The sequence below is a fragment of the Crocuta crocuta genome, unplaced genomic scaffold (genome assembly GCF_008692635.1).
Source record: "Crocuta crocuta isolate KB4526 unplaced genomic scaffold, BGI_CrCroc_1.0 scaffold597, whole genome shotgun sequence".
NCBI classification, from domain to species: Eukaryota; Metazoa; Chordata; class Mammalia; order Carnivora; family Hyaenidae; genus Crocuta; species Crocuta crocuta.
In genome coordinates, this window is record NW_027532427.1 from 929,827 (window position 1) to 952,335 (window position 22,509).

General features: G+C 36.0%; 1 long non-coding RNA gene across 1 annotated transcript in view; it reads right to left on the reverse strand.

Moving 5' to 3' along the window:
• Positions 1–8,841: 8,841 nt before the first annotated feature.
• Positions 8,842–22,509, reverse strand: part of LOC144244147 (uncharacterized) — a 47,523-nt gene continuing 33,855 nt past the window's right edge. The window contains exon 5 of the long non-coding RNA XR_013338848.1: positions 8,842–9,021. This is a non-coding gene — a long non-coding RNA (uncharacterized LOC144244147). The remainder of the gene's footprint in view (positions 9,022–22,509) is intronic.

Here is a 22,509-nt window from a genome sequence, read left to right on the forward strand (position 1 = left end):
AATTGTCTACAATGATTAAATATTTTTAAAGCAAAAAAAAAAAGGAAAGAATATGCAATATGAGGGGCGCCTGGGTGGCTTAGTCGGTTAAGCGTCCGACTTTCGCTTGGGTCATGATCTCACGGTTCGTGGGTTCGAGCCCCGCGTCGGGCTCTGTGCTGACTGCCAGTTCAGAGCCTGGAGCCTGTTTCAGTCTGTGACTCCCTCTCTCTCTGACCCTCCCCTGCTCACGCTGTCTCTCTCTCTCTCTCCTAAAAATAAATAAAACATTTAAAAAAAAAAAAAGAATATGCAATATGAATTAGCCAGTGGTCAATAACTATCTATTGATCATCTACTTTGTATCAGGCACTGGGTTAAATGACATTCATTTCAATAGGACTCTCTTCCTGGAACCAGTATAAATGGTTATGGGAAATGCATTTTTACAACAACATAAAAACAACAGGCTGCTGATATTTTATTCATAATTATGAAGACTGCCTCTTTTCTCTCATTTTTGAGGTTTTCTTACTCAAGAATATAGCCACAGCCAACATTTTCGATTGTTTATGAATGGATATATACCTCAAAATAGGAACTTTCACAAAATAATCAAACGCGTTATTTATTAAGCATCTACAAGATCTGAGGGGCTTTGAGCATAATTTATTGACATTATCTCTAATCTTCACAACAGAGCTGTACAACAGAATAATGTAGGCATCATTATTACATTTTGTGAAGAAGGCAACTGAGGTCCAGAGAGGTTCTGACTCTCCCAGGATTCTTTGAATATCAAGCACCGCAGGTGTACTGTGAGGTGTATTTCCATCCACACAAACAAATATTAAGACACCCATCTATTTCATAAAGCAAGGTATACCTATTAAAACCATACATGCTGTTTGGTAGACCACAAGGTTTTTTAACAGCATCCCATATTTCTGTTTTGAGTCTCTTGCCACTTGGGTAAACATTGTACTTTTCATTGGATATACTGTAAGTCATTAAAGTCAGTAAATAGCAGAAATGAATAAAACAGCAACTTAGATATTTTTAACACCTCTGAGTTAAAACCACTTTGCAGTGGGGAAGAAGAACAGATGCCCGATTCTAAATGTGAGAGCCACCAACTGGGAATTTGCTAGTTGTAACTGCTGCCATCTGTTTTCCACTGTTCTTTTTACCTGCCTCTCTTAGATTTAGTATTTGAATTCTGGGCCATGGATTCTTAGTGTAAGCAGGGCAGGAGTGGGAGGGACTCCAATTTGAAATTTTCCCAGGTGCTCTCTCCTGCATTAAATCAAAGGTAACTTCTGGGGGAAAAAAAATATCATGAGGGCGATTATTTAACAACTGCATTTTTATTCTTCTATGCATACTTTGTACTCCTATTTCCATGTGCATTTTTTCTATTTAATCAACTTCCTGCTTTTCCTAAGGGCATTACGGAAATGCCTCTCTGATGCCAATTAGGGCACTGCTGTGTGAATTAGTTTCTTCCCTGACTGAATAAATAATTTTAGTCAAGCCATACATACATTCAGAACTCACTTAATCAGCACTTAACTAGCATTCGACACTAGCATAGTGGGCTTTTCTCCCTAAAGTCAACATGTTGAGGGAGATACTCTCTGTGCCAAAGGAAAGCAGATGAAATAGATGGGTTAATAGGACTATAAAGGATAATAAGAGATTGTTCCAGTCCATCCTGCTGCCTTCAAGTAGAATTGCTTCTAAACCATACTAGAAAGAGAAAATTTGCTCTTTTCTTTTAGGAACATCTTTAGGGGAGGTTTCTCAACATTTGATTGTAATTCTGAATGACATATGTGCATGTGCATATAACTTCTGGCTACCAGCCAACAAAGAACAAGAAATCATCCAACTTGTAAATGAGCTTTCTCTTTAAACCTGCACAATAAAGGTGTACTTCCCATTTTTACAAAAGAGAAATATGTTCAGAGAAGTTATGTATATTGGCTGGAGTAACACATCTAGTTAGTGACACAATTGATTTAGTGCCAACTCTGCCTAATTCTTTCACCCGAAATAAGAGAAGAATGCTCCAGAAGGCGGGGCCATAACTTCAGTTAGGATTTTCTTCTGCTGCTTTCTTTTCACACCCTGACTTAATTCGGAATTATGTAGGAAACAGAGAAGATGCAAGGATCTCTCAAGCTATATGCTCACAGAAATAACACATCAAAGGTCAGGCCTAACCAAGTCTCTCCAAACCAAAACAGGATACTAATCCCCATACTCCATTATTACAGACAGAGAAACCTATTTAGGATAAGCCACTCCTACTAAACAGCAAACAGTCAAAAACACAACTTTGGTTTATTTGGAACATTCTTTAACAACTGTATAATATACATACCATAATATCTCTAGAAAAATAAGGGAGGACAACAATGATAAAAAGGTCAGGGATTACCTGCTTGAGATAGTCTGAGGTTTACAGGGATGGGTCACCTGATTCCCAAAACAGACCAGGGAAGTTCATGTCTTACCACACACGGCTCACTGAGAGACTTCGGTGGGTGGTGCAGAGTATTTGTTTTCAACAAATATTCATTGTTTTACATGTTTGTGCTAATGTGATCCATCAGGCCCCATGGTGGCTGGGCTAGCATTCAGGATTGGATGGTCAAATCAGGTTCATACAAATCAGAGATTTCACTTTGAATCAAGTTTTACTGATGATTTCAAGGATACAGATAGTCAAGGGGAGACAAAGTAGTGAAAGGTCTGTGATTTTAAGGATGGTTCCTAGGCCCTCCCTCTTTCCTCCAGGTGGACCTCTGCTGAGAAACAACGGTTGAGTTCTCTCAGTGAGTCTTGCTGATTTACCCCACACCACAGGGAGCACATAAGTTTGGAAGCTTCTCTGCTTTATACCCTAGATCAAAGGTTGGCAAACTACAGCCCACAAGTTGGCCATCTGTTTTAGAAACAGAGTTTCTCTAAGACACTGCCAGGCCTACTTGTCCCACATTGTCTATAGCTGCTTTCCCACCGCAAAGCAAAAGTCAGAAGCTGTGACAAAGACCATGTGACCTACATGACTAAAGTATTTACCATCTGACCCTTTAAGAAAAAGTTCATCAACTCAACCCCTGCCCTAGATTATCACATAGCCCATGTGCCATTCTTCAGGGAGCCAAGCCTCATATTTCCTGGGTCCTAATTAATGTAAGTAATCCTTGGCCAGGAACACTCTACTGCAGGCATTCTGAAATAATGTCTCTTCCTCCCAGAAAGTACTATTATCCTGTTTACCTGGAGATCAAGTTAACATGGAGACTAGACCAAGATAACTGCCTTCTCTTCTTTCCCCTGAAGGCGTATCTTACCCCACCCTCATGCCCAGGTAAAGGGAATGAATGAATGGATCTCAAGCCAGATGCTAGAACTTCTTCCCCTACCCCAAACCCCCAGTGCTAAAATGTCAATAAAACCTGGTGTGCCCTCAAGAAACAATAAAAACAGGCAAATTATACATGATAGTAACATGGAGTAAATACTACACATGAGCACTAAGTATATGAAAACAAAGAAGGAATTTATCATTCTAGGCTGGGAGAGAGAAAATAATAGGGAAAGGGGATGTAGGGATTTGGAGAGTAAAAGTAAGCTTAAAGAATAAGTAAAATTTGACAAGTAAAGCTAAAAAAGGAATAGCAGAGGAAGGGCATGAGTTTTTTAAAAATTTGGTTTTTGTTTGTTTGTTTGTTTTTTCAGGGAATGCATTTGATGGGTAAGGAGGAGAAAGTGAATCTGAAAAGCTATTTGCAGAACACAAAGTCCCTGGGCTCTGGAGTTTTGTCTTTGTCAAGAAGGCAAAGATAAAGAGGCAGCTGAGGTCATGAGTTCTAAGTGAAGAAGAAAATTTCCTGACTGTAAACTTAGTTTGAGGAGTTTTTGCCTTAAAAAAAAAATACTTTTCTTGTCTTACATTTACTTACTGTTGGTCGCTGCATGACTCCAGCGAAAACTGATATCATACTTAAAGGTTAAGCGCCACAAACAAATTTGCCTCATGATGGGAGAAATGTCAGGAAAAGGAATTAATTAAAAGAGAAAACGATGTCCCTCAGTAACCAAAGTTCCCATCTGCAGTTAAATCAAGATCTTACCATTCTAAAATGTCAAATTTATCTCTTTTGACTCAGTCCATGTCTTTAAAGAAAGAATTATTACCTCAACATAAATTAATAACAAAATTTCTGTGAAAAATGATCTTTACTTTTTAAGGGAAGAAAAGAATTTCTATCACAAGCTGAATATCACAGAGAATAGTTGGATTCACTTATTTAAACATATATATTTATACAGATATAAAGCAAAAAATTAAATGTCCAGAGCTTGCGTCTACGAACAGAAACCAAACAACATTCATTTATTTTTCTTTCTCTTTAGGTCTATAGCAACTTTCAAGAAAAAAGATTTTTTTTTTAAGTCTAAATTTGAAAAAAGATTTTCTTAAGTCTAAATTGAGTCAGCATTTCTGGTTTAAAAATGACCTGCTTCATGTCACTGAGTTCTAAAAGAACTTTTTTCTTAATCCAACATCATCTTTGGCTCTAAGGTAGCAAAAAGTACAGTAGTTCAATCAGCAACGAGAATGTATTCCAAGGACACAGACTCTATTGTCAGAAATAGCTCACCAGAGGGAGATATAACAGAGAGTTGAGAATACTTTAGGGATTCCCTTTCTAACAAACATCATGTCCCTCTAATGATGGCCCCATGGAGTCCAGGTGTCTGGTCTCCTCTCTGTCCATCATGACTACTCAGATGCCTCAGGGAGTCTCTCCTTCTTCTCTACTTCCAAGAGGATCTCTGTTAGGAGAAAAGCTTTTTATCACAAAGAGTTTGTTAATCCAGTCTCCTGGATCCTTATGTCAATGAGAATAGGTTGTCAAAGGCCAAAAACAAACTAAAATCTCCCTGAAGATTTTAGGTCAACCATTTGGATACACAGTGAACAGATACCACATTTAAGGGGAAACATGTGTTAATAAAAGCAAACTAGAGGACATATTTTTCTTTTACAGTGCATGTTGTTTGAAGCTTTGTGACCTAAATGAAAAATGCTTCTACCCTGTCCATGAAAATGCCAGCTGGGATGCAAAGGACAGAGATGACCGCTTCAGAAGCAGTTGAATTTCTGTGATGTTATATATGATGGCCAGAAAACCATGGAGAAGCCATGGATAAATTCCTCCTAAACTTACAGAAAAATGAATTTCCAAACCTTCATACTGAATAACTGTAGGAGAAAGGATAGCATAGAGCTTCTGCAAATGGTTTTTCTCCATCCAAAAGGGAACTAAAGCAAACTTTATTTATAATAAAAGATAGTTTAGCAATAAGAACAAAGTCAGTAAATATAGGGTCTCCAGATATATCATTTAGGGCCCAATAAATGCTATCTTTGGCATAAATATTACAGGTCTGTCATTTCTTTCGTTGGCAGCAAGATTTTCTGTAGGTGGCAGGAAGTTGTTCTTGCTCACTGATTTGGAAGGTCTCTGTTTTAATCTTTTCAAGGCAAAAGACTCTTATATAACCCCAAAAGGCTTTAATAAATTGATAGAGATATTTTTTAAGAAACACAGAAAATCGATATTTAATAGAATAACTCTGGAAAAAATATTACATCAATGTAACATGACATCTTTTTTTTTTTTTTTTGTGAGTCTTTCTCATCAACTTGCTCTTTTGTTCTTACTGTTATTACCATTTGCTGGGTGGGGGGCAGGGGGAGAGTTGTTTGTGTGTTTTACCTTGTATAGTTTTTTTACCCAGAAACAGTCATGATAAATATTTCAGCCCCACTTCTGCCACATTCCCTTTATGAACAAATCTTTAAAAGGGGAGTTCCAATGGGGCACCTGGGTGGCTCAGTCGGTTAAGTGTCCAACTCTTGATTTCAGCTCAGGTTATGATCTCAGTTTGTAGATGGAGCCCGGTGTTAGGCTTTGCACTGACAGAATAGAGCCTGCTTGAGATTTTCTCCCTCCTTCTCTCTCTGCCCCTCCTCCACTCACACTCATGCTCAATCTCTCTCTCTCTCTCTCAAAATAAATAAACTTTAAAATAAAATAAAATAAAATAAAATAAAATAAAATAAAATGGGATCTCCAAGACTTTAAGGTAAGTGGGTGAGAAGACATTGGAGGAGCCCTAATTTCATATCTCAGACTATACCTTCTGGCACTAAACTTGCTCATCACGCTAGTGATGGCTTCATTTTCAAGACCAAGTGTGCAACTCAATCCCCAGTAAGATCCAATTAGGACTCTTTTTTTTTTTCTTTTTATATATTTAATTAATTATTTATTCACTCATCAAATATTGGGATCCTCCTGTCTGCCAAGTAATATGTTAAATAATGGGAGTCATGGTGATAAAAGAGAAAGATTCTGCCACCCAGAAGTTTATGGATAACTAGCCCCTGAGATGATCAGCTTCCCTCTCATGACTCCCACTCCATGACATCTTAATAGACCATTCTAATTTCTCTTTGAATTGCTACCAAGATGAGATTTGATCCAGAAGCTGGAAAAGAGCTGAGCTTCTTGGACATCAAGTGGTCTCATTAAAGACAGAGCAGAGGTACAAACTGCAGCACCAGATGGATCATTGTATGTGGAACCCACCCAGTTGCTGTCCCACTGTGACCCTAGGTCCCCAAGTCACCCAGGCTCCTTCTGATTTTCCTTCCTATATGAACTCAGGTCTCTGACAGCATGAAACATTTCTAAAACGTAAAACCAGTAAAAGGAGGTAGAGGATTATGTTTTCAAAAGTCCTATTTGCTAATTCCTAGGTAGAAGCAGCTTACTTATAAAACCCAGATAACTGGTACAATCCTGACCAGCTCCCAACAGTACTTGGGTGGCATAGAAGTCAAGGAGAATCTGGGAAATGAAATAAGTTGAGTGCTAGAAGGAACTTATAGGAATTTAGGAGATGTGATTCTTTTTTGTATTTAGCGGGGAAAATCAAGTCAGAAAGATCAACTCATTTTAGTAAATCAGTTTCAAATGACAAAAGCTTTTTTTAATTGAAAAAATTTGAATGTATGGGTATGTATATTATATGAAATAATTATATAAAGAAAAGGTTCAGGGTGCCTGGGCAGCTCAGTCGGTTAAGCATCTAACTTTGGCTCAGGTTATGATCTCACAGTTCACAAGTTCGAGCCCCGCATCAGGCTCTGTGCTGACAATTCAGATCGTGGAGCCTGCTTCACATTCTGTGTGTCTGTCTCTCTCTGCCCCTCCCCCATTCTCACTCTGTCTCTCTCTATCCCTTTCAAAAATAATCATTAAAAAAAATTTTAAAGGAAAAAAAGAAAGAAAGGAAAGGTGTGACCAGGATCTAAAACAATTAAAATCACAGCTCATTTGTGATTCATTAGAAAGTTTTCTCTGAAATACTATTGTTTAAATGACTTACCCTCTATAATATAAGAGGTGCTGACTTCTGATCTGTGAACTGAAGGGGTCCAAGAGAAAAAAGGCTTTCCCATGTTAATCCTCCTGCCTCCTCTACCCCTACTACGAGACCCATTTCCAAAGGTGATTTTGACCTGGTTCCTTATTTTCCATTCATCAGTGGTTTCTTCAATATACGACTATTTATAATAAAAAGAAATGTATCATGTTTGCACTATCTCCCTAACTCTAGAAGCAACCTTTGTTCTTATCATCTGGAGACCCTCACTCCAGGAATAACCCCCATGCAAATGCACAGACAGACACACAGACAGGCTGAGAGAGAGAGTGAGACAGAAAGAAGAGCAGTCCACATGAGATTGTACTTTCTAATTTCTGAATTAGTTAAGTCTACTTGAATGTAACACGAGAATAAAGTAAAACTAAAGAAGTTGTTGTTTAGATGCCTATTCATTTGTCAGCATATAATATTGGTTCTTAAAAGATTCCTTTGAAGTTATGAAAAAAATCTTAAAGTATTAAGAGATAGATATCATTATTTCAGGGAGAAAAACAAAACCTCATAATTTAAATTTAGGCCATAATCTTGAACCTTTACTATGAAAAATGAGAAAAATTAGCATAAACATACTAGAAGAGATAGGAATTATATCTCTTCTCTCCTCACCATGTAATATCTACTTGTTAATTACAAGGCTTATGGCACTTGTATTATGTTCAGATGAAAAGATTCTCAGTTATTTAATATTATGTAATTATAATATACTTCAGTATAAATATATTTCAGTATATTCAATACATAAATAATTACATTTCAGTATATTCAATGCCAAGCATGGGTCTGCCATCCTGAGTATTTTAATTTGCTCCATATCATTTTCAGCTGGATATCATTGTCCAGTTTTAGATTTTTCCCAGCCAAGATTCATGGGTATATTATTGCTTGACTTCTAACTTACTTGAGAATGTCCACTGCTTTGATACTTGAAGGAAATTTTGGTTGGGTGTCAAAATTACCAGGATGTAATATCTTCCCTCAGAGTTTTGTAGACAGTGATCCTTTGTCTTCTCACTAAGACTTAGGCAGAAATCTGAGGCCAAAATTACTTTTATCCCCTATAGGTAACTTGCATTCTTTGCTTAGAGATACATAAATTTTTTAAAAAAAATTTTAAATGTTTTTTTTATTTATTCTTAAGACAGAGAGAGACAGAGCATGAGATGGGGAAGGGCAGAGAGAGAGAGGGAGACACAGAATCCAAAGCAAGCTTCAGGCCCTGAGCTGTCAGCACAGAGCTGGACACAGGGCTCGAACCCACGAATGTGAGATCATGACCTGAGCCGAAGTCAGATACTTAACCGATTGAGCCAGGCAGGCACCCTGAGATACATAAAATTTGTTATCTTGATGCTTGGTAACTTCATGACACTATATCTTATTGGTGTTTTATATAAATTTCCTCTGGAACTTGATGTGTATTTTAGTGGCTGTAGAACACTCACTCCATGAAAACAGTCACCTTTTCTCACTTTTCCAATACTTTATTCTCAGTGCCTAGAATGGTACCTGGAAAAAAAATAGTTTTTCAATGAATACTTTTTTTAATAAAAATATAATACTAGTATTTATTTCGAAAAACTTTTCTTCTAATATATCTTTGGTTATTTTTAATGCTTCATTTACCTTTGTTTTTCTTCAGGACCACCAATTATAAATACATATACTCCCTAATATGTCTTCCATATTTATCCTTATTATTATAAGGATATCCTTCATTTTAACCTTTGCACTTATATTTTATATATCCTTATCTACCACAACTCTGATTGTGTATATTTTTCAGTTGTATTATGCTTTCTGTATTGCTTTTAATGTAGTTCTCAACTTAAAATATTTCAGGGATTTTTTTTTCTTCTATATCTTTATTGAGTTCTGGAAGCTATCTGTTTAACTACTTATTCAATGGTTTCCCCTATAGATCTGAAAGGAACTTAAAACTCCACATGCCCCAAACCTAATTTATAATCTTCCCCAGAATCCTAGTTTTCTCCCCTTTCTTAGTAAATAAATAAACACCAGCTACCCAATTTTATGAAGTTTAAACTTTCAAGCTATATTAGGATAATCTTCTTTCTTCGCCCCATCTCAATCACCCTGTTCACATAAAATCCTTCCTGTAAAACATGTCTTCAATATATCTACTTCTCTCCATCTGTTTTGCCATCAAATAATCTTCACCATCAATATCTCCTGCCTAATGCAGGAATCAGCCAGATGGTACAGAGTCTTGTGGACACTATGATATATGGTTTACATTTTATTAAAATAAAAAAGTGGTAATATCAGTGGCTAAGCATTTTACATACTTTATCTCTTTAGTCCTTCCAACTCTCTGAGGTAAGCAGAATAAACCCACTTTGCACACAGATAAACTGAGAAGTTTCTCAAAGTCACAGAGCTAATAAATGATGGAGCTTGGATTCAAACAGAATTGTGTTTGAAGCTAAGGTTTTAATTCCTACATTTTATTGCCTCTCATGTAGGTGGAGTTGATCAATGAAACCATAAATACTCATGATGAATTCAGTATGCAGAAAGAAGAGGTGCAAGTCAAGGATATTCCTCTGGTAAACAACTGTATTTGAAGGATAGGAAAAGGATTCAATGAAGGTAACAAAGAGGAGAAAAGAATCACTTTCAGTGTTCAGAGACAAAGACAAGAATGTTTTTGGGAACACATAATACGCTTAGAAATGATGCCTCAAAGACATCTGAAACTTGTGATCTATGATGATGCCACCGGATGTTATATGAGGAAGATTTCTGGTGACCTGTGATACTGTCATTCTTTCATAGTGATTAGGACACACTCCAGATGGCAAAGCATTCAGGAATGGTGGCTGCAAAATACAAAAGTGAATGTAGCACATGTATGTTCTTTTTTTCAAGAAATTTGCCCATGAAAGGAAGAACAAAACATTATATCTCAGAGGGTGGCAACAGAGAAGGAATGGCTAAGAGAGGAGAGACATTTATATGTTCAGGTCAGTGTAAAAACATTGTAGGTCAAGGGTGCCTGGGTGGCTCAGTCGGTTAAGCGTCCAGCTTCAGCTCAGGTCATAAACTCGTGGTCCGTGGGTTCAAGCCCTGCATCAGGTTCTGTGCTGACAGCTCAGAGCCTGGAGCCTGTTTCAGATTCCTTGTTTCCCTCTCTCTCTGACCGTCCCCCACTCGTCTCTTCTCAAAAATAAATAAACTATTAGTAAAAAAAAGAGACTGTAGGTCAGATGAACTCCTATTTCATCCATCTGAACAAATCGCTTAGTCTATGCTCTGTTTACCTGTCTAGAAAGTGATATTTAAGACATCCACCCCATCTCACAATTATGAGAAGAATTATGTGAATAGTATTTGTGAAAACCCAGCAGTGCTATACAACTATAAATTTTGTATTTTTATCACAAAGTGTATATAAATATATATATTTCACATACATAAATACACAATATTATTTCACATACATAAAAGAAGCAACATAATGACAGTCTTCTACTCTGTGCAAGTTCACTAATAAGACTAAGATCTATATGTGTCTGTTGAAAAGGGGGGTCTTCAGTTGAATTTTGAAAGTAAACAAAGTCAATTTCTACATAGGAGACTAGATCAGTTGTGACATGTAGCTAGTTTAATTTGGTTGGAAATACATTTAAAACCAGCAAGCAATTTGTATTTTGGTCATGTATTTTTTTGTCACAGTTATTGATGGGATGCCAGTTCATGTCTACAATAGGGACAAACAATTGACAAATTCATTAATCAGAATTCCATTAGCACATCAGTAGTTGATTCCAACCAAAAAAAATCAGCGTTTATTAGTATCAGTCAGCAAGTAGCCTTGAATTTCCTCGCGTGTAATTAATTTTAACATTCTTTAATTTTGCATCAGAGATGAAAAGTCAGTTGTACCCAACATCTAAATGTAGTATTGAGCTTTAACTTAAAAATGATGAATTTTACCTAGAAAAAAAATCATTTTACCAAAAATTATGTGTCCTTATAATAAAAATATGGAGCAGAATCTGATTTTCAGAATATAGTCATAGTCTTCACAGCCATAATCCTCAAATAGTTCTCTCTCCAGATATGCCCTTTTAGATATTCAATATACATCCTGAAGATTCAGGAAGTTAAATAACTGAATTATTAAAAGTATAATCTCTGACTGCAGTGTTCATAGTTTCAAATCCTGGCTCTACCACCTGGTAGCTGTAGGACTTGGGAAAATTATGTAATTCCTCTAAAGTGAGTTTCCTCATTTGTAAATAAAGATGATAATGATGCTGATGATAATCACAGCTTCATATCGTTGTGAGGATTAGGTGATTTGATGAATCTGAAGTTCTTAGCATAATGCCTAGGAAGTAGTAAGATTTGTTTAAATATTAACCATTTTTTCTGTTTTTCACAATTATGTAGTAAGATGGAAATGTGGCGGTAAGGACTCTAGGTCAAGATTAAGTACGCAGTAAATTTATCAAGGGGTCTCTTGGGAACCATGCGATGTGGGGAGCAAATGAAGCAGGTAGCAGAGGGAGAAGTCAAGCTACAATGCCGCTGTCATAACAAAAGCCTCCACCAGTCTTAGGGTGAGCTCTACAGGTGGCACGGCCCATTAGAATTGGCCCAAATTAGGGCAGGAGGACCAAGATTTTATACATCCACCAGAGCAGGTGATGGGCTCAGGCAGCCCACAAAGCTGGGATGTGATCTTGGTCACGATGAGTCTCTTTAGTTGAGGGCAATTCTTAGAGAGGGATTCACCTAAGATCCTCCAGTCACCAATGTTTCTAACAGCTTTGGTCTTGGTCCTAAAGAGAAACCTGGGAGGTGCAAGAAAGGATCCGCAATTACAAGTTACCTAAACTTTTCACTAGTAAATAAGATATAGTTTAGTAAAGCTCTATTAAGATCAAGGGAAAATCATTTTAAATTATAGAACATATGCTGAAATAGTCTTTCTTTTTTTATTTTTTTAACGTTTATTTATTTTTGGGACATAGACAGAGTACAAGCTGGGGAGGGGCAGAGAGAGAGGGAGATACAGAATCCGAAACAGGCTCCAGGCTCTGAGCTGCCAGCACAGAGCCCAACGTGGGGCTTGAACCCACAGACCGCGAGATCATGACCTGAGCCGAAGTTGGATGCTTAACCGACTGAGCCACCCAGGCATCCCATGAAATATTCTTAAATATATTTGATTATTTTAACAGATTCTCATTTAAGGTAGAAATAAGATTTTACAATCTGAAAGATTTTTCAAAATTTAGGAGGTATGTTGTGTGTGCGTGTGTGTGTGTGTGTGTGTGTGTATGTATCTGAGTCTATGTATCTCCTACAATCTTAATTACTCTTATTTTCCTCGTAGATTGCCTTTTAGAGATAGCATTTTCAAACTTCAGCCCGGTTTAGGTAAAACTATTAAAAACTCAGCCTTACTGGAGACTATTTCAGTTAAGTTTCATTGTTTTCTCACTATAGACAAAGTACAAGTACTTTGCCTGCAATGAGAGAAAAAGAACATTTCCTCCCTAGTTAGTAGGGGAAAACTTCCTGGAAAAGGTTACGTTTTAGCAGTAGGAAAAGTGGAACTTGCAAAGGTGCAGAAGTCCTTAACGTAGACGTAAATTGAGTGAATTTCAAAAATTCTGAGATGGATAATCAAGCACATGGGAGAATGAGTCAGTTTGCCTCAGTGGCTATTTTGGGAAAGCCTGATTAAGAGATTTAAACCAAGAGGTTTGTTCTTATGCCTAAGGTAATTAGAGTTTTTCACAGAAATGTAAAACAATGTTATGGGGAAAGCAGTGTTCAGACAAAAGAAATGTGACTATAGCATTCAACACTGATGGTAGGAGAGTACGTTTGGAACTTAGTGAGGGTGAGGATAGAAGGACTCCATTAAAAATGACCAATACACAGGCTACAGAAATACTCTACAGAAAATCAAGAAAGACAAGATATAAGAAATGGTGTTCTATATTTAAATTCAGGCTCACCATGAAGGATCTTAAATTAAGAGAAGTCAAAATTGTTTAACTTTCTTCTGAAAAAGAAAATGTAGTTGAGACCGAAACATTCCCAATTCAAAAGTGAATAAAGCTGAGAGAAAAGAGTAGAAGAAAACCTCTCATTTTTTTTGTCTAAATAACTGCATTTATTTTTGCATTGAATGGAGAAGCAAAAGACTAGGAGCCATAATTGGAATTCGAATACTAGAAAATCCAGCAATTCAGAAGAATATACAGAATCATGAGGGGCGCCCGGGTGGCTTAGTCGGTTAAGCATCCGACTTTCGCTTAGGTCACGATCTCGCGGTTTGTGGGTTCGAGCCCCGCGTCGGGCTCTGTGCTGACTGCCAGCTCAGAGCCTGGAGCCTGTTTCAGACTCTGTGTCTCCCTCTCTCTCTGACCCTCCCCTGCTCACGCTGTCTCTCTCTCTCTCCTAGAAATAAATAAATAAAAAAAAAACATTAAAAAAAAACTATTAAAAAAAAAAGAATATACAGAATCATGAGTCATAAAACTTTTAAATGAGAAGTGACTTTAAATCCATATAGGCAAAAGGATTCTACTGCTTTTAATCACATAACTTTTTTTTTGGAAAATGAATGGACTTTTTCAGCATATATACATTTATACTTCTATAATATAATATTTGATAAATACATATCCATGTGATAAATGCACCGTTATCTTGCTTAAAGGGATTCCAAAGTGTTGGCAATCAGGCTTATCTTCTCACCCTAGGAATAAAATTTAATAACCTCTGTTCTAGTTCAATGGTCTACAGTTTATGTATAGAGAACTAAAAAGATCAACTAGCTTATCCAAAGTCAAAAAGAAAATTTATGACAGAGCCAAGACTAGGACCCAGGTACTAAACTCCTTCATATAAAATGTTCTTACTTTCATACAACTTGCCTTCATACAGAAGTGTTTCATATAGACAAGATTTTACTCTCACTGAAGGGGCAATATTGATGATATAGGGGGAAATAACACAATTTTTCAAATGGTAAATATGAGTACAATACAAAAGTCTAGAAACACTGTTTATATTTTCTAACAACATTTAAGTTTGCGAGAACATTTCTACCCAAACCTTTCAAAGTGCCTTTCAGGGCACCTGGGTGGCTCAGTTAGTTGAGTGGCAGACTTTGAGGCCCACGTTGGACTATCAGCTGTTAGTATAGAGTCTGCTTCAGATCCTCTGTTCCCCATTCTCTCTGTCCCTCCCCTGCTTGCTTGCTCTCTCTGTGTCAAAAAAAATGTTTTAATGCCTTTCACTCAGCAATTCCACCTTTAGAAATGTATCCTACAACTATATACGCATAAAAGTTTATGGAAATCCAGGCACAATGATGCTCATGCATGCCATGTGAAATAGCTAATGACTAGGAATAGTCTTTATGCCTCTAAGTAAGGGTATGAATTTAAAACATGTCACATCCTTAAAGTCAAATACTATGCAAACTTCAGAAAAATGGAGGCATTATCTATGTGAGTGAATATAGGAAGATTTTTCAAATATATTATTGAGGACTTCTGCTCTTTGAGATTTGATTGACTAAATATCCTAAAAGATCCCTATGTTACCAAACCACTAGATACTGCATAAAACATATTGTATTGATAGACTCTCAAGAAGTAAGACATTTCTGAGGAGAAGAAATAATCCTATGAGCTGAAACCTGATAAGTGATTGGTAAACACACAAAAAGATAGGCATACCAGATGAATATATGCTATTAATATGACAATCATTTCTTGCACTACAAGAAATATTAAAGGAAGTTCCCCAGTTAAAAGGAATAGAACAGCAGACAGAAACATGGATCTACACAAAGGAATGAATAGCTCTGAAAATAACATGAATGAAAGTAAATAAACTTTTAATTGATCTAAAAGATAGTGGACTATCAAAGCAAAACATAACAGCTACTTATGATGTGTGTGCTTACAGCATATATGAAATTAAAATTATAATAACATCCCAAAGGATAGAAGGGAAGAATTTGAAATAAAAATTATAAGGTCTTTGTACTAGATGTGAAACAGTTTAATATGTGAACATATGATTAGTGAATTAATATGATTAATTAAAGATGTAAACTCCAGGACAACTATGAAAAAATATTTTAAGAGGTAAAATATAATAAGCCAATAGTATCGAAAAAATGAAATCATCATACAAATAAATAAATAAATACAAAAGAAACCAAGAGGAGGGTCAAAAGCAAATGGAACAATAAAAATAACTAGCAAGATGGTATGTTAACCTAACCAGCCAATGCTACATAAAACAGAAAATAAATCACACACCTGTCCAAAGACTAAGTTTGTCAGAGGTGCCTGTGTGACTCAGTCGGTTAATCATCCGACTCTTGACTTTGGCTCAGGTTATGATCACACTGTTCATGAGTTCAAGCCCACATCAGGCTCTGCACTGACAGTGGGGGACCCGTCTGGGATTCTCTCTGTCTGCTCCTCACCCACTCATGGTTGCCTGTGTACCCTCTCTCCCCCACCTCTAAATAAATAAATAAACTTTTAAAAAAACACTAAAATTATCAGATTAATTTAAAAAGCAATGCTCAACTCTACTGTCTATAAGAAACTTACATTAAACATAAAGACAAAGTTAAGGTAAGTTAAAAATAATTGATTGAAAAACTAATGGATGTATATACTATGCAAACACTATTTTAAAAAGTTGTAGTGGCTATATAAACAGCAGAACAGTAGATTATAGAAAAATAAATACTATTGAAATGAAGAGGAATAATTCACTAGGAAAGATTAAGCGTAGATGTTAATTTTATATGCATTTAATAATCATGAAAATGTATGAATTAAAAACTTACGGAAGTGAAAGGACAAATGGACAAATCCAATTGTTGTTAGAGACTTTACTCTCAGTAATCAATAAAACAAGTGAACAGAAACTCAGAAGGAGTATAGAAGACTTTAACAATACAATTAATTAATTAGCCTAAATGACCTTTATAAAACACTCCATCCAGTAACAACAGACTCCACATTCTTTTCAAGTACAGGTGGAACATACACTAAGATTGTATCAGATCATAAAACAACACATTAACAAATCTAAAACAACTGAAACCATACAACATATATTCTCTGGCTATAACAGATATCAACTAGAAATCAGTAACAGAAAGATATATGGAAATTCCAAAATATTTCAGTAACAACAATGCATTTCTCAATAACCCAAAGATAGAAGAGGAAGTCACAAAAGAAATTAGAAAATATTTTTAATTTAAGGAAATTGAAAAACACTCCATCAAAATTTGTGAGATGCAGTTAAGGCAACATTTAAAGGGATACTTATAGTATTAAAATGCTTAAATTGGAAAAGAAGCTTCAAATAAATGACTTAAGAATACCTCTTAAGAAAGTAAAAATGGATGACGAAAGCATACCCAAAGTAGGCAGAAGGAATAAAATAATAAAGAGCAGAAATCAATTAAACAGAGAAGAGAAAAACAAAAATCAATAGCTCTTTCTTTGAAAAAAAGTAAAAGATAAGCTTTTAGCCAAACTGACCAGTATAGTAAAAGACACAAATTACAAATTTTAATACTTCAAAAGAGATGTCACTACAGATACTACAGACATTTAAATTCACAAACTATGAAAACTCACTCAAGTAACAGATACTCTGAATAATCCTAAATAATCCTATATCTATTAAGTAAGGTGTAATACTAGTTTAAAAGTTTCTGACAAAGAACAGTCCAGACTCATATGGATAAATGGACAAATTCTCCCAAACATTTAAGAAATAATACACATTTGACACACTCTCTCCCAGAATAGAAAATAAAAGAGAATAGTTCCCAACTCATTTTGTGAGGTTAGAAATACCCTAATACCATATCCAGAAAAAGACAGCCAAAGGATTGGGGCAGAGACTACAGGCCAACACTCCCATGTACAAATGAAATACTAGCAAATTGAATCAAGCAATGTGTAAAATAATAATAATAATAATAATAATAATAATAATAATGCATCATGACCACATGCAGTTTATTCAAAGAATGCTGGGCTTGTTCATCATTTAAAAAATAATCAATGCATTCACCATATCAATGGAATAATGGGAAAAAAACACTTGCACATTCAAATGGATACATAAAAATCCAGTAGAATTCAATACTGACTCATAATTCTTAAAACCTTTCATCAAAATAGAAATAGAAGGGCATGTACAAAAAATCGATAGCTAACATCATACTTACTAATGAAAAATTGAAAGCTTTATTTCCTAAGCTCAGAATAAGGCAAAAATGTCAGCTTTCCTATTCATCATACGAGAGACAGTGCAATAATGCAATTATAATAAATAAAATGAATACAGATTGGAATGGAAGAAATAGAACTGTCCTTATTCATGAAAAACAAGGTTGTGCAGATTTTTTAAAAACCCAAAAGTCCAAAAAGCTGCTAAAATTAATAAGTGACCTAAGATTTCAGATACAAAGTCTAAACACAAAGTCAATAGTATTTCCATATACTAGCAATGAACAATTGGATATTTAAATTTCAAAAATACCAATTATAATAGCATTGAATATTATTAAATACTTACTATTAAGTCTAACAAAATATGTGAAAGATCTGTATGCTAAAAACTACATAATACTGATAAAAGAAATTTTAAAAGATGTAAATGAATAGATAAGCCACTTTTTAAACAATCTTTTTTAATGTTTATTCATTTTTGAGAGACAGAGACAGATAGAGCATGAGTGGGGGAGGGGCAGAGAGGGAGGGAGACACAGAATCTGAAGCAGGTTCCAGGATCCGAGCTGTCAGCACAGAGCCTGATGCAAAGCTTGAACTCATGATGTGAGATCATGACCTGAACTGTAGTTGGACGCCCAACTAACTGAGCCACCCAGGCACCCTTAGATAAGCCACTTTTAATGGACTGAATGGAAGACTCAACATGGTTAACATGTCATTTCTCACCATATTGATCTATAGATTCCATTTAATTTAAATCAGCATCCCACTAAGTTTCTTGCAGAAACAGACAAGCTAAGTCTATAATTTATATAGAAAGACAAAGAACTGAATAAGCAAAATACATTTTTAAATGAACTACTCAATGGCACATTACTTGATGTCAAGACTTATTTTAAAGCTACAGCATCAAGACAATACAGTGTTAGTAAAAGGGTAGACATATAAATTATTTTTTAATAAGAGTCCAGAAGTAGATCTACTTCTCAAGAAAGATGCAACTCAACAAATCTCAACAAAGATGCAAAGGCAATTCAATTGAAAAAAACAATAGTCTTTCAACAAATGTTGCTGAAACAATTAGTTATCCATCTGCAAAAAATGTGATTTTTGATCCCTACCTCACACAATATGCTAAAGTTAACTGAAAATGGATGACTGACCTAATTTTAAAACTTGCAACTATAAAACTCCTAGAAGAAAAAATGAGGAAGAATCTTTGTGACTCTGAGTTAGACAATAAAGGAAGGAAGGATGAAAGAAAGAGACAGAGAGAGGAAGGAAGGGTGACAGAAGGAAGAAAAGAAAGAAAGAAAGGAAGAAAGGAGGGAAGAAAGGAGGGAGGGAAGGAAGGAAGGAAGGAAGGAAGGAACAAAGATCTCGGGTACAACACCAAAAGCATGTACCATAAAAGAAAAAGTTGATAAATTGGGCACTAGCAAAGTTAAGAACTTCTACTTTTCAAAAAACACTATTAAAAGAATGAAATGATAAGTCATGGAGTGCCTGGGTGGCCCAGTTGGTTAAGCATCTGACTTCAGCTCAGGTCATGATCTTGTGGTTTGTGAGTTCAAGCCCTTTGTCTGGAGCCACCTTTGGATTCTGTGTCTCCCTATCTCTCTACCCCTCCCCCATTCACACTCTGCCTCTCTCTCTCTCTCTCTCTCTCTCTCTCTCTCTCTCTCAAAAATAAGCATAAAAAATTGGTTAAAAGAAAAGTCACAGACCAAAAGAAAATATTTGCAAATCATAAATTAAAGGACCTGTATCTATATATAAAAGTTTTCAAATCTCAAAAGAAAATAACTCATTTATTATTTTTTATTTATTTTATTTTTTAGGCTAATACATTTTCTTTTTTTTAATGTTTTATTTATTTCTCAGAGAGAGACAAACAGACAATGTGAGCAGGGGAGTGTCAGAGAGAGAGAGAGACACAGAATTTAAAGCAGGCTCCAGACTCTGAGCTAGCTGTCAGCACAGAGCCCGACATGGGGCTCAAGCCCATGAATCATGAGATCATGACCTGAGCCGAAGCCAGATGCTTAACCAACTGAGCCACCCAGCCACCTCAACAACTCATTTTTTAAAAGTGCAAAAAATTTGGACTCTTCACCAAAGATCGATCGATCTATCTATCATCTATCTATCTATCTATCATCTATCTTTCTGTCATTATCTATCTATCAACCTGGCCAATAAGCACATGAAAGATGCTTAACATCATTCATCATTCAGGAAATGCAAAATAAAACCCAATATAGTACCACTAAGAAAGAATGGCTTAATTTGAAAAAAAAAAAAAAGTAAAAATGAAAATGACAATATTTAAAATTTTTTTAATGTTTATTTTTGAGAAAGACAGAGAGTGTGAGCTAGGGATGGGCAGAGAGAAGGAGACACAGAAGCTGAAGCAGGCTCCAAGCTCCAAGCTGTCAGCACAGAATCTAATGTGGTGCTTGAACTCATGAACGGTGAGATCATGACCTGAGTCAAAGTTGGATGCTTAACCTACTGAGCCACCCAGGGCCCCATAAAATGACCATATTAAGTGCTGATGAAGATGCAGAGCAACTGAAACTTTGATAAATTCCTTGTGAAAATGCAAAAGGATACAGCCCCTTTGGAAATGCTGGCTATATCTTACAAAGTTTCTTATGAAGCTAAACATACCCTTGCTATATGATCCTGAAAACTCACTTTTACATATTTACTTAGGTGAAATAAAAATGTATGTTCATGTATGTACAAAGGTTTATAGCTGATACATTTGTACTTGCCACAAACTGGAACCAACCCAAAATGTTCTTCTGCTGGTGAATCAATAAACTATAGTAAGTACATACCTATAATAGAATACTATTTAATCACACAAAATGAACTACTGATCCATACAAAAACACGTATGAATTTCAAATGCATGATGCAGAACGAAAGGAAGGCTGAAGTGACCACATAAGGTATGATTCCACTTATGTGACATTCTGGAAAGGGCAAAACTATTGAGACAGAAAACAGATCAGTGGTTGCCAAGGGCTGGGTGTGGGAGAAGGACTGGGGCAAGTCAGAGGTGACAGAACTTTTCGTATCTTGTTAGTGATGGTGCAAACATTCGTCAAATCCCACAGAATTGTCTACTACAATGGATGAAATTTATTGTATGCAAATTATACTCAATTTTGAAAGACAAACTAAGAAGAATATACACTTAGGTGATGAAAACATTTTAGAAAAGGAAATGATAAAATTCAGGTTACTGGGTGTCTACAGGGAGGAGAAAATGAGACAAGGTAAGAAGGAAACGCAGTCATATAAGCAATGGTTTAGGTTTAATTGGATGGTGAATTCACTAGTGTTTAGTTACTATTATGCTGCATTACTTACATTTTGTATTTGTCAAACATATAATTTTTAAAATTTTTTAATGTTTATTAATTTTTGAGAGAGAGATACAGACAGATGCAAGCAGAGGAGGGGCAGGGAGAGAGGGAGACACAGAATCCAAAACAGGTTCTAGGCTCTGAGCTGTCAGCATAAGCCCAACATGGGGCATGAACCCACAAACCTCAAGATCATGACCTGAGCTGAAGTTGGACATTCAACCAACTGAGCCACCCAGGCTCCCCAAATACTATATAATTTTAATAGAGAACAAAAGGAAGTACCTTTTAACTGAAACAATCAATTAAAAAGATATATTATTAGACAAAATGAGGTGGACATCACCTATTCCTTGATGTTACAATATTAGGTTGAGGGGTGTGCACATTTTAAATGTGGAATATGCATTAGCAGATTTATTTATCTAATCAGTTTCTTTTCTATAAAAATTAATACATTTATGCATTTTATAAATATATAAATATATTATTATTTTATAAATAATAATACTTTATTCTAACTCGCTGATTCAGAAAGCTTTAATTTCTGAAAACAAAATATTCTTTCCCATATACTTTCTGTTCCATCGCTTTCATTTTGAATTTCAACAAATCCAGTGCAATTTCAATATCATGTACTATGACAGCATTCCTAATACTTGACAGTCTTCCTCTGAGGTATGTATGCGAATTGCATATGTAATATCGGGTATCTTTACACAGCCACACCAACTCAAGAATTATGATCATTCACTGATCACATACATTTTTAAAAAGAAGAACCCTGCTCAATCATGCAAGAATTCACAGTGGGATCTCTAAACCCTCCAAGTCTTTGACTAAATATTTCATATTCTCTTTAGTAAGGGTAATACAAATGTGAATCACTTTCTCCTTAATGGTCAATATATGACTGCTAAAGATAGACATGCAATTGACATACTGTTCTGCCCCTTGCCGCTCAGAGGGTTGGAAATGCAGCTGTCACCCTGCTACTAGGGATCAGATCAGGGGAGCAATCGGGCCAGGCATGCACAGATTCCATTATCCTCTCAGCTTTCCCCTAATCCTGCTACCCCACTGAGAAGGGCTGTTTGAGGAGGATCCTGCAAGCACCCCAGCTGCAAGTTCTCAGTTAGTTCTCGGTAGCTGCCATCAGCGATGCTCCACCATGGAGTCTCACGGGAAGTGCTGGTCCACAGCTTTCATCTACAGACCTTAAATCAAGCTGTTGTGCTTAGTTGTTTTTTTAAGTCTTTGCAAATCTTCCCTCCCTCTCCTTCCCACCCTTCTATCCCTAATGTGACTTATTTATATTTTTAAAAGCTTTGCAGGCAGAC